The sequence below is a fragment of the Phallusia mammillata genome, chromosome 2, assembly GCF_965637545.1.
Source record: "Phallusia mammillata chromosome 2, kaPhaMamm4.hap1.1, whole genome shotgun sequence".
NCBI lineage: Eukaryota > Metazoa > Chordata > Ascidiacea > Phlebobranchia > Ascidiidae > Phallusia > Phallusia mammillata.
This window is the reverse complement of record NC_137253.1, coordinates 371,474-388,217: the sequence shown is the minus strand read 5'-3', so window position 1 is coordinate 388,217 and position 16,744 is coordinate 371,474.

Sequence of the window (16,744 nt, the reverse complement as noted above, 5' to 3'; positions counted from 1 at the left end):
CGAATTGAAACTTTTCAAGGTATGTCTCACTGCAATTCCGAATTGGCTCGTGAAAACCGTTTAATTTTATCTCATTTCGTTTACGTTTTATGGCCAGTAAGGTATATTAAGAACGACCTGATTTAATTGCGTTAATAGTCTTGCCCTCGAAAAAAAATGAAGTTCGCTTGTCATTTCCGTTTTGCTTACATGAACGAACTGTAACTTTTCAAGCTATGTCTCACTGCAATTCCGAATTGGCTCGTGAAAACCGTTTAATTTTATGTCATTTCGTTTACGTTTTATAGCCAGTAAGGTATATTAAGAACGACCTGATTTAATCGCGTTAATAGTCTTGTCCTCGAAAATAAAAAGAAGTTCGCTTGTCATTTCCGTTTTGCTTACATGAACGAATTGAAACTTTTCAAGGTATGTCTCACTGCAATTCCGAATTGGCTCGTGAAAACCGTTTAATTTTATCTCATTTCGTTTACGTTTTATGGCCAGTAAGGTATATTAAGAACGACCTGATTTAATTGCGTTAATAGTCTTGCCCTCGAAAAAAAATGAAGTTCGCTTGTCATTTCCGTTTTGCTTACATGAACGAACTGTAACTTTTCAAGCTATGTCTCACTGCAATTCCGAATTGGCTCGTGAAAACCGTTTAATTTTATGTCATTTCGTTTACGTTTTATGGCCAGTAAGGTATATTAAGAACGACCTGATTTAATTGCGTTAATAGTCTTGCCCTCGAAAAAAAAATGAAGTTCGCTTGTCATTTCCGTTTTGCTTACATGAACGAATTGAAACTTTTCAAGCTATTTTTGACTGCAATTCCGAATTGGTTCGTGAAAACCGTTTAATTTTATCTCATTTCGTTTACGTTTTATAGCCAATAAGGTATATTAAGAACGACCTGATTTAATCGCGTTAATAGTCTTGCCCTCGAAAAAAAAAAGTTCGCTCGTCATTTCCGTTTTGCTTACATGAACGAATTGAAACTTTTCAAGCTATGTCTCACTGCAATTCCGAATGGGCTCGTGAAAACCGTTTAATTTTATCTCATTTCGTTTACGTTTTATAGCCAATAAGGTATATTAAGAACGACCTGATTTAATCGCGTTAATAGTCTTGCCCTCGAAAAAAAATGAAGTTCGCTTGTCATTTCCGTTTTGCTCACATGAACGAATTGAAACTTTTCAAGCTATGTCTCACTGCAATTCCGAATTGGTTCGTGAAAACCGTTTGATTTTATCTCATTTCGTTTACGTTTTATAGCCAATAAGGTACATTAAGAACGACCTGATTTAATCGCGTTAATAGTCTTGCACTCGAAAAAAAAATGAAGTTCGCTTGTCATTTCCGTTTTGCTTACATGAACGAATTGAAACTTTTCAAGCTATGTCTCACTGCAATTCCGAATTGGTTCGTGAAAACCGTTTAATTTTATGTCATTTCGTTTACGTTTTATGGCCAGCAAGGTACATTAAGAACGACCTGATTTAATCGCGTTAATAGTCTTGCACTCGAAAAAAAATGAAGTTCGCTTGTCATTTCCGTTTTGCTTACATGAACGAACTGTAACTTTTCAAGCTATTTCTGACTGCAATTCCGAATTGGCTCGTGAAAACCGTTTAATTTTATGTCATTTCGTTTACGTTTTATGGCCAGCAAGGTACATTAAGAACGACCTGATTTAATCGCGTTAATAGTCTTGCACTCGAAAAAAAATGAAGTTCGCTTGTCATTTCCGTTTTGCTTACATGAACGAATTGAAACTTTTTAAGCTATTTCTGACTGCAATTCCGAATTGGCTCGTGAAAACCGTTTAATTTTATCTCATTTCGTTTACGTTTTATAGCCAATAAGGTATTTTAAGAACGACCTGATTTAATCGCGTTAATAGTCTTGCCCCGGAAAAACAGTATGAAGTTCGCTTGTCATTTCCGTTTTGCTTACATGAACGAATTAAAACTTTGCAAGCTATGTCTGACTGCAATTCCGAATTGGCTTGTGAAAACCGTTTAATTTTATCTAATTTCGTTTACGTTTTATGGCCAATAAGGTATATTAAGAACGACCTGATTTAATCGCGTTAATAGTCTTGCACTCGAAAAAAATGAAGTTCGCTTGTCATTTCTGTTTTGCTTACATGAACGAACTGTAACTTTTCAAGCTATGTCTAAATGCAATTCCGAATTGGCTCGTGAAAACCGTTTAATTTTATCTCATTTCGTTTACGTTTTATGGCCAATAAGGTATATTAAGAACGACCTGATTTAATCGCGTTAATAGTCTTGCACTCGAAAAAAAATGAAGTTCGCTTGTCATTTCTGTTTTGCTTACATGAACGAATTAAAACTTTGCAAGCTATGTCTAAATGCAATTCCGAATTGGCTCGTGAAAACCGTTTAATTTTATGTCATTTCGTTTACGTTTTATGGCCAATAAGGTATATTAAGAACGACCTGATTTAATCGCGTTAATAGTCTTGCACTCGAAAAAAAATGAAGTTCGCTTGTCATTTCTGTTTTGCTTACATGAACGAATTAAAACTTTGCAAGCTATGTCTAAATGCAATTCCGAATTGGCTCGTGAAAACCGTTTAATTTTATGTCATTTCGTTTACGTTTCATAGCCAATAAGGTATATTAAGAACGACCTGATTTAATCGCGTTAATAGTCATGCACTCGAAAAAAAAAGAAGTTTGCTTGTCATTTCCGTTTTGCTTACATGAACGAATTGAAACTTTTCAAGCTATTTTTGACTGCAATTCCGAATTGGCTCGTGAAAACCGTTTAATTTTATCTAATTTCGTTTACGTTTTATAGCCAGTAACGTATATTAAGAACGACCTGATTTAATCGCGTTAATATAGTCGTGCCCCCGAAAAACAGTATGAAGTTCGCTTGTCATTTCCGTTTTGCTTACATGAACGAATTGAAATTTTTCAAGCTATGTCTGACTGGAATTCCGAATTGGCTCGTGAAAACCGTTTAATTTTATCTCATTTCGTTTACGTTTTATGGCCAGTAAGGTATATTAAGAACGACCTGATTTAATCGCGTTAATAGTCTTGCCCTCGAAAAAAAGAAGTTCGCTTGTCATTTCCGTTTTGCTTACATGAACGAATTAAAACTTTTCAAGCTATGTCTCACTGCAATTCCGAATTGGTTCGTGAAAATCGTTTAATTTTATGTCATTTCGTTTACGTTTTATAGCCAGTAACGTGTATTAAGAACGACCTGATTTAATCGCGTTAATATAGTCGTGCCCCCGAAAAACAGTATGAAGTTCGCTTGTCATTTCCGTTTTGCTTACATGAACGAATTGAAACTTTTCAAGCTATTTTTGACTGCAATTCCGAATTGGCTCGTGAAAACTGTTTAATTTTATCTCATTTCGTTTACGTTTTATAGCCAGTAAGGTATATTAAGAACGACCTGATTTAATCGCGTTAATAGTCTTGTCCTCGAAAATAAAAAGAAGTTCGCTTGTCATTTCCGTTTTGCTTACATGAACGAATTGAAACTTTTCAAGCTATGTCTCACTGCAATTCCGAATTGGCTCGTGAAAACCGTTTGATTTTATCTCATTTCGTTTACGTTTTATGGCCAGTAAGGTATATTAAGAACGACCTGATTTAATTGCGTTAATAGTCTTGCCCTCGAAAAAAAATGAAGTTCGCTTGTCATTTCCGTTTTGCTTACATGAACGAACTGTAACTTTTCAAGCTATTTCTGACTGCAATTCCGAATTGGCTCGTGAAAACCGTTTAATTTTATGTCATTTCGTTTACGTTTTATGGCCAGCAAGGTACATTAAGAACGACCTGATTTAATCGCGTTAATAGTCTTGCACTCGAAAAAAAATGAAGTTCGCTTGTCATTTCCGTTTTGCTTACATGAACGAATTGAAACTTTTTAAGCTATTTCTGACTGCAATTCCGAATTGGCTCGTGAAAACCGTTTAATTTTATCTCATTTCGTTTACGTTTTATAGCCAATAAGGTATTTTAAGAACGACCTGATTTAATCGCGTTAATAGTCTTGCCCCGGAAAAACAGTATGAAGTTCGCTTGTCATTTCCGTTTTGCTTACATGAACGAATTAAAACTTTGCAAGCTATGTCTGACTGCAATTCCGAATTGGCTTGTGAAAACCGTTTAATTTTATCTAATTTCGTTTACGTTTTATGGCCAATAAGGTATATTAAGAACGACCTGATTTAATCGCGTTAATAGTCTTGCACTCGAAAAAAATGAAGTTCGCTTGTCATTTCTGTTTTGCTTACATGAACGAACTGTAACTTTTCAAGCTATGTCTAAATGCAATTCCGAATTGGCTCGTGAAAACCGTTTAATTTTATCTCATTTCGTTTACGTTTTATGTCCAATAAGGTATATTAAGAACGACCTGATTTAATCGCGTTAATAGTCTTGCACTCGAAAAAAAATGAAGTTCGCTTGTCATTTCTGTTTTGCTTACATGAACGAATTAAAACTTTGCAAGCTATGTCTAAATGCAATTCCGAATTGGCTCGTGAAAACCGTTTAATTTTATGTCATTTCGTTTACGTTTTATGGCCAATAAGGTATATTAAGAACGACCTGATTTAATCGCGTTAATAGTCTTGCACTCGAAAAAAAATGAAGTTCGCTTGTCATTTCTGTTTTGCTTACATGAACGAATTAAAACTTTTCAAGCTATGTCTAAATGCAATTCCGAATTGGCTCGTGAAAACCGTTTAATTTTATGTCATTTCGTTTACGTTTCATAGCCAATAAGGTATATTAAGAACGACCTGATTTAATCGCGTTAATAGTCATGCACTCGAAAAAAAAAGAAGTTTGCTTGTCATTTCCGTTTTGCTTACATGAACGAATTGAAACTTTTCAAGCTATTTTTGACTGCAATTCCGAATTGGCTCGTGAAAACCGTTTAATTTTATCTCATTTCGTTTACGTTTTATAGCCAGTAACGTATATTAAGAACGACCTGATTTAATCGCGTTAATATAGTCGTGCCCCCGAAAAACAGTATGAAGTTCGCTTGTCATTTCCGTTTTGCTTACATGAACGAATTGAAATTTTTCAAGCTATGTCTGACTGGAATTCCGAATTGGCTCGTGAAAACCGTTTAATTTTATCTCATTTCGTTTACGTTTTATGGCCAGTAAGGTATATTAAGAACGACCTGATTTAATCGCGTTAATAGTCTTGTCCTCGAAAAAAAAAGAAGTTCGCTTGTCATTTCCGTTTTGCTTACATGAACGAATCAAAACTTTTCAAGCTATGTCTAAATGCAATTCCGAATTGGCTCGTGAAAACCGTTTGATTTTATCTCATTTCGTTTACGTTTTATGGCCAGTAAGGTATATTAAGAACGACCTGATTTAATTGCGTTAATAGTCTTGCCCTCGAAAAAAAAATGAAGTTCGCTTGTCATTTCCGTTTTACTTACATGAACGAATTGAAACTTTTCAAACTATGTCTCACTGCAATTCCGAATTGGTTCGTGAAAACCGTTTAATTTTATCTCATTTCGTTTACGTTTTATAGCCAGTAACGTATATTAAGAACGACCTGATTTAATCGCGTTAATAGTCTTGCCCTCGAAAAAAAGAAGTTCGCTTGTCATTTCCGTTTTGCTTACATGAACGAATTGAAACTTTTCAAGCTATTTTTGACTGCAATTCCGAATTGGCTCGTGAAAACCGTTTAATTTTATCTCATTTCGTTTACGTTTTATGGCCAGTAAGGTATATTAAGAACGACCTGATTTAATCGCGTTAATAGTCTTGCCCTCGAAAAAAAGAAGTTCGCTTGTCATTTCCGTTTTGCTTACATGAACGAATTAAAACTTTTCAAGCTATGTCTAAATGCAATTCCGAATTGGCTCGTGAAAACCGTTTAATTTTATCTCATTTCGTTTTCGTTTGATGGCCAGTGAGGTATATTAAGAACGACCTGATTTAATTGCGTTAATAGTCTTGCCCTCGAAAAAAAATGAAGTTCGCTTGTCATTTCCGTTTTGCTTACATGAACGAATTGAAAATTTTTAAACTATGTCTCACTGCAATTCCGAATTGGTTCGTGAAAATCGTTTAATTTTATCTAATTTCGTTTACGTTTTATAGCCAGTAACGTGTATTAAGAACGACCTGATTTAATCGCGTTAATATAGTCGTGCCCCCGAAAAACAGTATGAAGTTCGCTTGTCATTTCCGTTTTGCTTACATGAACGAATTGAAACTTTTCAAGCTATTTTTGACTGCAATTCCGAATTGGCTCGTGAAAACTGTTTAATTTTATCTCATTTCGTTTACGTTTTATAGCCAGTAAGGTATATTAAGAACGACCTGATTTAATCGCGTTAATAGTCTTGTCCTCGAAAATAAAAAGAAGTTCGCTTGTCATTTCCGTTTTGCTTACATGAACGAATTGAAACTTTTCAAGCTATGTCTCACTGCAATTCCGAATTGGCTCGTGAAAACCGTTTGATTTTATCTCATTTCGTTTACGTTTTATGGCCAGTAAGGTATATTAAGAACGACCTGATTTAATTGCGTTAATAGTCTTGCCCTCGAAAAAAAATGAAGTTCGCTTGTCATTTCCGTTTTGCTTACATGAACGAACTGTAACTTTTCAAGCTATGTCTCACTGCAATTCCGAATTGGCTCGTGAAAACCGTTTAATTTTATGTCATTTCGTTTACGTTTTATGGCCAGTAAGGTATATTAAGAACGACCTGATTTAATCGCGTTAATAGTCTTGCCCTCGAAAAAAAGAAGTTCGCTTGTCATTTCCGTTTTGCTTACATGAACGAATTAAAACTTTTCAAGCTATGTCTAAATGCAATTCCGAATTGGCTCGTGAAAACCGTTTAATTTTATCTCATTTCGTTTTCGTTTGATGGCCAGTGAGGTATATTAAGAACGACCTGATTTAATTGCGTTAATAGTCTTGCCCTCGAAAAAAAATGAAGTTCGCTTGTCATTTCCGTTTTGCTTACATGAACGAATTGAAAATTTTTAAACTATGTCTCACTGCAATTCCGAATTGGTTCGTGAAAATCGTTTAATTTTATCTAATTTCGTTTACGTTTTATAGCCAGTAACGTGTATTAAGAACGACCTGATTTAATCGCGTTAATATAGTCGTGCCCTCGAAAAAAAAATGAAGTTCGCTTGTCATTTCCGTTTTGCTTACATGAACGAATTGAAACTTTTCAAGCTATTTTTGACTGCAATTCCGAATTGGCTCGTGAAAACTGTTTAATTTTATCTCATTTCGTTTACGTTTTGTAGCCAGTAAGGTATATTAAGAACGACCTGATTTAATCGCGTTAATAGTCTTGTCCTCGAAAATAAAAAGAAGTTCGCTTGTCATTTCCGTTTTGCTTACATGAACGAATTGAAACTTTTCAAGCTATGTCTCACTGCAATTCCGAATTGGCTCGTGAAAACCGTTTGATTTTATCTCATTTCGTTTACGTTTTATGGCCAGTAAGGTATATTAAGAACGACCTGATTTAATTGCGTTAATAGTCTTGCCCTCGAAAAAAAATGAAGTTCGCTTGTCATTTCCGTTTTGCTTACATGAACGAACTGTAACTTTTCAAGCTATTTCTGACTGCAATTCCGAATTGGCTCGTGAAAACCGTTTAATTTTATGTCATTTCGTTTACGTTTTATGGCCAGCAAGGTACGATAAGAACGACCTGATTTAATCGCGTTAATAGTCTTGCACTCGAAAAAAAATGAAGTTCGCTTGTCATTTCCGTTTTGCTTACATGAACGAATTGAAACTTTTTAAGCTATTTCTGACTGCAATTCCGAATTGGCTCGTGAAAACCGTTTAATTTTATCTCATTTCGTTTACGTTTTATAGCCAATAAGGTATTTTAAGAACGACCTGATTTAATCGCGTTAATAGTCTTGCCCCGGAAAAACAGTATGAAGTTCGCTTGTCATTTCCGTTTTGCTTACATGAACGAATTAAAACTTTGCAAGCTATGTCTGACTGCAATTCCGAATTGGCTTGTGAAAACCGTTTAATTTTATCTAATTTCGTTTACGTTTTATGGCCAATAAGGTATATTAAGAACGACCTGATTTAATCGCGTTAATAGTCTTGCACTCGAAAAAAATGAAGTTCGCTTGTCATTTCTGTTTTGCTTACATGAACGAACTGTAACTTTTCAAGCTATGTCTAAATGCAATTCCGAATTGGCTCGTGAAAACCGTTTAATTTTATCTCATTTCGTTTACGTTTTATGGCCAATAAGGTATATTAAGAACGACCTGATTTAATCGCGTTAATAGTCTTGCACTCGAAAAAAAATGAAGTTCGCTTGTCATTTCTGTTTTGCTTACATGAACGAATTAAAACTTTGCAAGCTATGTCTAAATGCAATTCCGAATTGGCTCGTGAAAACCGTTTAATTTTATGTCATTTCGTTTACGTTTTATGGCCAATAAGGTATATTAAGAACGACCTGATTTAATCGCGTTAATAGTCTTGCACTCGAAAAAAAATGAAGTTCGCTTGTCATTTCTGTTTTGCTTACATGAACGAATTAAAACTTTTCAAGCTATGTCTAAATGCAATTCCGAATTGGCTCGTGAAAACCGTTTAATTTTATGTCATTTCGTTTACGTTTCATAGCCAATAAGGTATATTAAGAACGACCTGATTTAATCGCGTTAATAGTCATGCACTCGAAAAAAAAAGAAGTTTGCTTGTCATTTCCGTTTTGCTTACATGAACGAATTGAAACTTTTCAAGCTATTTTTGACTGCAATTCCGAATTGGCTCGTGAAAACCGTTTAATTTTATCTCATTTCGTTTACGTTTTATAGCCAGTAACGTATATTAAGAACGACCTGATTTAATCGCGTTAATATAGTCGTGCCCCCGAAAAACAGTATGAAGTTCGCTTGTCATTTCCGTTTTGCTTACATGAACGAATTGAAATTTTTCAAGCTATGTCTGACTGGAATTCCGAATTGGCTCGTGAAAACCGTTTAATTTTATGTCATTTCGTTTACGTTTTATGGCCAGTAAGGTATATTAAGAACGACCTGATTTAATCGCGTTAATAGTCTTGTCCTCGAAAAAAAAAGAAGTTCGCTTGTCATTTCCGTTTTGCTTACATTAACGAATCAAAACTTTTCAAGCTATGTCTAAATGCAATTCCGAATTGGCTCGTGAAAACCGTTTGATTTTATCTCATTTCGTTTACGTTTTATGGCCAGTAAGGTATATTAAGAACGACCTGATTTAATTGCGTTAATAGTCTTGCCCTCGAAAAAAAAATGAAGTTCGCTTGTCATTTCCGTTTTACTTACATGAACGAATTGAAACTTTTCAAACTATGTCTCACTGCAATTCCGAATTGGTTCGTGAAAACCGTTTAATTTTATCTCATTTCGTTTACGTTTTATAGCCAGTAACGTATTTTAAGAACGACCTGATTTAATCGCGTTAATAGTCTTGCCCTCGAAAATAAAAAGAAGTTCGCTTGTCATTTCCGTTTTGCTTACATGAACGAATTGAAACTTTTCAAGCTATGTCTCACTGCAATTCCGAATTGGCTCGTGAAAACCGTTTAATTTTATCTCATTTCGTTTACGTTTTATGGCCAGTAAGGTATATTAAGAACGACCTGATTTAATCGCGTTAATAGTCTTGCCCTCGAAAAAAAGAAGTTCGCTTGTCATTTCCGTTTTGCTTACATGAACGAATTAAAACTTTTCAAGCTATGTCTAAATGCAATTCCGAATTGGCTCGTGAAAACCGTTTAATTTTATCTCATTTCGTTTTCGTTTGATGGCCAGTGAGGTATATTAAGAACGACCTGATTTAATTGCGTTAATAGTCTTGCCCTCGAAAAAAAATGAAGTTCGCTTGTCATTTCCGTTTTGCTTACATGAACGAATTGAAAATTTTTAAACTATGTCTCACTGCAATTCCGAATTGGTTCGTGAAAATCGTTTAATTTTATCTAATTTCGTTTACGTTTTATAGCCAGTAACGTGTATTAAGAACGACCTGATTTAATCGCGTTAATATAGTCGTGCCCCCGAAAAACAGTATGAAGTTCGCTTGTCATTTCCGTTTTGCTTACATGAACGAATTGAAACTTTTCAAGCTATTTTTGACTGCAATTCCGAATTGGCTCGTGAAAACTGTTTAATTTTATCTCATTTCGTTTACGTTTTATAGCCAGTAAGGTATATTAAGAACGACCTGATTTAATCGCGTTAATAGTCTTGTCCTCGAAAATAAAAAGAAGTTCGCTTGTCATTTCCGTTTTGCTTACATGAACGAATTGAAACTTTTCAAGCTATGTCTCACTGCAATTCCGAATTGGCTCGTGAAAACCGTTTGATTTTATCTCATTTCGTTTACGTTTTATGGCCAGTAAGGTATATTAAGAACGACCTGATTTAATTGCGTTAATAGTCTTGCCCTCGAAAAAAAATGAAGTTCGCTTGTCATTTCCGTTTTGCTTACATGAACGAACTGTAACTTTTCAAGCTATGTCTCACTGCAATTCCGAATTGGCTCGTGAAAACCGTTTAATTTTATGTCATTTCGTTTACGTTTTATGGCCAGTAAGGTATATTAAGAACGACCTGATTTAATCGCGTTAATAGTCTTGCCCTCGAAAAAAAAATGAAGTTCGCTTGTCATTTCCGTTTTGCTTACATGAACGAATTGAAACTTTTCAAGCTATTTTTGACTGCAATTCCGAATTGGTTCGTGAAAACCGTTTAATTTTATCTCATTTCGTTTACGTTTTATAACCAATAAGGTATATTAAGAACGACCTGATTTAATCGCGTTAATAGTCTTGCCCTCGAAAAAAAAAAAGTTCGCTTGTCATTTCCGTTTTGCTTACATGAACGAATTGAAACTTTTCAAGCTATGTCTCACTGCAATTCCGAATGGGCTCGTGAAAACCGTTTAATTTTATCTCATTTCGTTTACGTTTTGTAGCCAATAAGGTATATTAAGAACGACCTGATTTAATCGCGTTCATTGTCTTGCCCTCGAAAAAAAATGAAGTTCGCTTGTCATTTCCGTTTTGCTTACATGAACGAATTGAAACTTTTCAAGCTATGTCTGACTGCAATTCCGAATTGGTTCGTGAAAACCGTTTGATTTTATCTCATTTCGTTTACGTTTTATAGCCAATAAGGTATATTAAGAACGACCTGATTTAATCGCGTTAATAGTCTTGCACTCGAAAAAAAATGAAGTTCGCTTGTCATTTCCGTTTTGCTTACATGAACGAATTGAAACTTTTCAAGCTATGTCTCACTGCAATTCCGAATTGGTTCGTTAAAACCGTTTAATTTTATCTCATTTCGTTTACGTTTTATAGCCAATAAGGTATATTAAGAACGACCTGATTTAATCGCGTTAATAGTCTTGCACTCGAAAAAAAATGAATTTCGCTTGTCATTTCCGTTTTGCTTACATGAACGAATTGAAACTTTTTAAGCTATGTCTAAATGCAATTCCGAATTGGCTCGTGAAAACCGTTTAATTTTATCTCATTTCGTTTACGTTTTATGGCCAATAAGGTATATTAAGAACGACCTGATTTAATCGCGTTAATAGTCTTGTCCTCGAAAAAAAAAGGAAGTTCGCTTGTCATTTCCGTTTTGCTTACATGAACGAATTGAAACTTTTCAAGCTATTTTTGACTGCAATTCCGAATTGGCTCGTGAAAACCGTTTGATTTTATCTCATTTCGTTTACGTTTTATAGCCAATAAGGTACATTAAGAACGACCTGATTTAATCGCGTTAATAGTCTTGCCCTCGAAAAAAAATGAAGTTCGCTTTTCATTTCCGTTTTGCTTACATTAACGAATTGAAACTTTTCAAGCTATGTCTAAATGCAATTCCGAATTGGCTCGTGAAAACCGTTTAATTTTATCTCATTTCGTTTACGTTTTATAGCCAATAAGGTATATTAAGAACGACCTGATTTAATCGCGTTAATAGTCTTGCCCTAAAAAAATGAAGTACGCTTGTCATTTCCGTTTTGCTTACATGAACGAATTGAAACTTTTCAAGCTATGTCTCACTGCAATTCCGAATTGGCTCGTGAAAACCGTTTAATTTTATCTCATTTCGTTTACGTTTTATAGCCAATAAGGTATATTAAGAACGACCTGATTTAATCGCGTTAATAGTCTTGCCCTAAAAAAATGAAGTTCGCTTGTCATTTCCGTTTTGCTTACATGAACGAATTGAAACTTTTCAAGCTATTTTTGACTGCAATTCCGAATTGGCTCGTGAAAACCGTTTGATTTTATCTAATTTCGTTTACGTTTTATGGCCAATAAGGTATATTAAGAACGACCTGATTTAATCGCGTTAATAGTCTTGCCCTCGAAAAAAAATGAAGTTCGCTTGTCATTTCCGTTTTGCTTACATGAACGAATTGAAACTTTTCAAGCTATTTTTGACTGCAATTCCGAATTGGCTCGTGAAAACCGTTTGATTTTATCTCATTTCGTTTACGTTTTATGGCCAATAAGGTATATTAAGAACGACCTGATTTAATCGCGTTAATAGTCTTGCCCTCGAAAAAAAATGAAGTTCGCTTGTCATTTCCGTTTTGCTTACATGAACGAATTGAAACTTTTCAAGCTATGTCTGACTGCAATTCCGAATTGGCTTGTGAAAACCGTTTAATTTTATCTCATTTCGTTTACGTTTTATAGCCAATAAGGTATATTAAGAACGACCTGATTTAATCGCGTTAATAGTCTTGCCCTCGAAAAAAATGAAGTTCGCTTGTCATTTCCGTTTTGCTTACATTAACGAATTGAAACTTTTCAAGCTATGTCTAAATGCAATTCCGAATTGGCTCGTGAAAACCGTTTAATTTTATCTCATTTCGTTTACGTTTTATAGCCAATAAGGTATATTAAGAACGACCTGATTTAATCGCGTTAATAGTCTTGCCCTAAAAAAATGAAGTACGCTTGTCATTTCCGTTTTGCTTACATGAACGAATTGAAACTTTTCAAGCTATTTTCGACTGCAATTCCGAATTGGCTCGTGAAAACCGTTTGATTTTATCTCATTTCGTTTACGTTTTATGGCCAATAAGGTATATTAAGAACGACCTGATTTAATCGCGTTAATAGTCTTGTCCTCGAAAAAAAATGAAGTTCGCTTTTCATTTCCGTTTTGCTTACATGAACGAATTGAAACTTTTCAAGCTATTTTTGACTGCAATTCCGAATTGGCTCGTGAAAACCGTTTGATTTTATCTCATTTCGTTTACGTTTTATGGCCAGTAAGGTGCAAGGTATATTAAGAACGACCTGATTTAATCGCGTTAATAGTCTTGCCCTCGAAAAAAATGAAGTTCGCTTGTCATTTCTGTTTTGCTTACATGAACGAATTGAAACTTTTCAAGCTATTTTTGACTGCAATTCCGAATTGGCTCGTGAAAACCGTTTGATTTTATCTCATTTCGTTTACGTTTTATAGCCAATAAGGTACATTAAGAACGACCTGATTTAATCGCGTTAATAGTCTTGCCCTCGAAAAAAAATGAAGTTCGCTTGTCATTTCCGTTTTGCTTACATTAACGAATTGAAACTTTTCAAGCTATTTTTTACTGCAATTCCGAATTGGCTCGTGAAAACCGTTTAATTTTATCTCATTTCGTTTACGTTTTATAGCCAATAAGGTATATTAAGAACGACCTGATTTAATCGCGTTAATAGTCTTGCCCTAAAAAAATGAAGTTCGCTTGTCATTTCCGTTTTGCTTACCCAGAACGAATTGAAACTTTTCAAGCTATGTCTGACTGTAATTCCGAATTGGCTCGTGAAAACCGTTTAATTTTATCTCATTTCGTTTACGTTTTATAGCCAGTAAGGTATATTAAGAACGACCTGATTTAATCGCGTTAATAGTCTTGCCCTCGAAAAAAAACGAAGTTCGCTTGTCATTTCCGTTTTGCTTACATGAACGAATTGAAACTTTTCAAGCTATGTCTGACTGCAATTCCGAATTGGCTCGTGAAAACCGTTTAATTTTATCTCATTTCGTTTACGTTTTATAGCCAATAAGGTATATTAAGAACGACCTGATTTAATCGCGTTAATAGTCTTGCACTCGAAAAAAAATGAATTTCGCTTGTCATTTCCGTTTTGCTTACATGAACGAATTGAAACTTTTCAAGCTATTTTTGACTGCAATTCCGAATTGGCTCGTGAAAACCGTTTGATTTTATCTCATTTCGTTTACGTTTTATGGCCAATAAGGTATATTAAGAACGACCTGATTTAATCGCGTTAATAGTCTTGCCCTAAAAAAACGAAGTTCGCTTGTCATTTCCGTTTTGCTTACATGAACGAATTGAAACTTTTCAAGCTATTTTTGACTGCAATTCCGAATTGGCTCGTGAAAACCGTTTGATTTTATCTCATTTCGTTTACGTTTTATAGCCAATAAGGTATATTAAGAACGACCTGATTTAATCGCGTTAATAGTCTTGCCCTCGAAATAATGTGGAAACCAATCAATGGAAGATAATGGAAAAGCTCCTTAAAATTTTAAAGCAATTTGTTGATTGTACAGCTCTAATGAGTGGATCAAATGTCACTGCGACTTTGATTATTCCTCACATCAAAGTCTTTTGTCACTTTTTTGAGATAGGAGAACAGAAAGGGTTGTTTGTAGGGCTAGGCACAACTTTGACTACATGGAAAGCGTCCCTAAATATTTGCTTTAAAAGTTTTTTGGAGGACGAATACAACAACGTTTCGCTGGAAGATGCTGTCGTTGTTTTGTTGTCAAAAGACTTGAGTGAACCAGCTACAAGTAACTCAGGCACCAGAAGAAAAAAGTGAAAGGGCAGCACTACATGAAGAGGTCGTTAAGTACCAAAGTCTGGCTGTAATAAAGACGGAAGAAGATCCCTTTCAGAGTTGCAAAGTGCACCGCATCAAATTTGACCGCCTCAAGTCAGCTGTGAGAAAGTATTTGTCAGCCCCTCCATACTCTATAGAAAGTGAGAGAATTTTCAGTGTCGGGGGCAATATATGTACTCCAAAACGAAACAGGCTGCAGAGTGAAACAGCGGAAAAGTTCCTGCATTATAATTTGAGAGTACTTGGATTAAAGTACGAGTAATGCAGTGCGAGTATCTTCTGTCGGCTCAGTTCTCTTCTGTTCATGCGTGTTGTTGTAAAGAATAAACATAATAACTTGCTTGTTGGTATTTTTTTATATTGGATGTGTAACGAATGGGTAGAGCTACTGACACAAGAACGCACAACAGACAAAGTTTGCTAAATCGTGTTCTTAAAAAAAGACACAGTTATTTAAATTAACAATGAGACTAGGATGTGGGTAAACACATGAGACTAGGATGTGGTAAAAGTTTATAATTTGGGTTTATTGTTATTATAAAACACCACCGCAAATAGCTCTAACCGTAAGCATTTTTGCTTAACTTGGTTTTTGCATATTCACAAATGCTATTGGTTTACTTATCGATATTTAGCAAACTTTGTCTGATGTGAGCTCTTACGTTTGTTCAATTTGAAAACAAATGAATGCAAATACCTGGTGTACAAAATAGCCAAGCTTTCGTCCAACTGTAGCAAACGAGTGCACTTCTTATTCAGGAACAACATATCTAAAAGTGCAATAGCGTCGAGCTGCTAGGCCGACGGAAGTTGCCGTTCCGCTAGGTTATGTAAACTTTTTCGTTATCATGTGGAGATTACATTTTTCTACATGCTTCGGCATTTGTGTGCACGCCTGTAACCTAAATTGGCTAGTGATATACAACAAGGTACATTTTGGGTGTAATGTGTTGGTCTCAGAAGGTAACATAAGATAAGACATGTTACATTTAAATTCAAGCTGTTATTTTTATGTTTTGATTCAAACAGGCTAACTTATGTAGATATAAACCCCTATCCTTTCAGCACCAATTGTTGTTTCTACTTTGTATTTGTAGCCTAATTGCTGTATATGTTCATTAGTGTGTCCCTTGATTTCACAAACCTTCCTGCTTGAAAACATTTGACATTGCATCGCCTCAGACAGTAAGGTTGCTGAAATAGTTTTAATAGAAGATGTGTTTTGTAGAAGGCATGGTTCCAGTAAATGAAATGTCCTATTTTAGTGGATCCTATTATGTATGCTTTCGCTTGTGTTCAAAATCTGGTGCATGTTTTTGGCGTAAATAAAGTTTTCTTTTAGATCCGTCCGTGTTGTTTTGCATTGTGTAAAATATCTCTTTATTATGTTTGTGTTGTTACTTGATAAGGCAGACAGAGATTTATTTAAACATAGAATAAAAGGAATCCATAAAATCACATGTAAACGTTGAGATTTGTCAAAAAATGTTTGTTGACAAGCTTTTTGTGGAAATTTGGTCACGCACTAACGACCATGTCATGAAAAGTGATACCATAAAAAAATACTTTGTTATCAATTGCGGCATGAATTTGGGGAAAAAATTGCACTTTTGGAGTTAAAATAAAATTTGGTGTTTTAATTTACCGCAGTTGTTTAAAAAATTTATTAGTAATGTTTTCTGAATCTAATTAACGTGACGCAATAATTCATGAGTTAGCCAAATATGATTTCAGTGGTTAGTTATGACGTAACATTTTTTCAGAAGTTTCCAGTGCCGAAATTCAGCTATTGCTGGCTATCTCCGGTTTTGTTTTGTGCCAATGAATGGGTAATAAATTCTTTTTCATA